The sequence below is a fragment of the Sinocyclocheilus rhinocerous genome, unplaced genomic scaffold, assembly GCF_001515625.1.
Source record: "Sinocyclocheilus rhinocerous isolate Xijiao unplaced genomic scaffold, SAMN03320098_v1.1 C35622640, whole genome shotgun sequence".
NCBI lineage: Eukaryota > Metazoa > Chordata > Actinopteri > Cypriniformes > Cyprinidae > Sinocyclocheilus > Sinocyclocheilus rhinocerous.
In genome coordinates, this window is record NW_015757883.1 from 1 (window position 1) to 554 (window position 554).

The 554-nt window shown below is 37.9% G+C and overlaps 1 long non-coding RNA gene across 1 annotated transcript; it reads right to left on the reverse strand.

The window, feature by feature from the left end:
- On the reverse strand, nt 1–497 carry LOC107734992 (uncharacterized). The gene is made up of 3 exons (XR_001639244.1): nt 417–497; nt 210–290; nt 1–39 (listed from the first exon to the last, which is right to left on the reverse strand). It is a non-coding gene; the product is annotated as an uncharacterized LOC107734992 (long non-coding RNA).
- Between the last annotated feature and the right edge of the window lie 57 nt (nt 498–554).

A 554-nucleotide genomic window follows, 5' to 3' on the forward strand; every position in this document is an offset into this window, starting at 1 on the left:
TGAGGTGGTCTTAACAGATTACAGAACAAACACCTTATCCTGTCAGTACAAAAATGAGTGTTATTTGCTACCTGGATCTCGACTGGAAAGTCTTGTAAACCATTTAATCCCAAAAAAATGAATCTATGTCACTTTAAATACTACATATATTTGTGCACTTGTATGCATGGATGTTTATCAGTAACACTGTATATCAGTAACATACATACCATGGTACTTCATTGTAAGTGAAGCCAGTGCCCAAAAAGATTTGCATACATCAGAGACTTCTGTTCCTTTGTGATGGATACCTTTACAGAAAGTGGTGGACATGAGTACAGTTATAAACATAGTGTATTTATTACATAAAGACTGACACAATGCAGCTAAATGAATATACCTTTGTGTTGTGAACTAATGGGGTCATAATAACAAACCTTTCATTAGTTATGTGGAAAGTTCTTTGGAAGTTTCTCGGGGTCAGAAACGCCTCTGAAAAGCACAACAGGTTTCCAGATTCATCTAGGACGGGGGTAGGCAAGTTCGGTCCTAGAGAGCCGTAGTCCTGCAGAGTT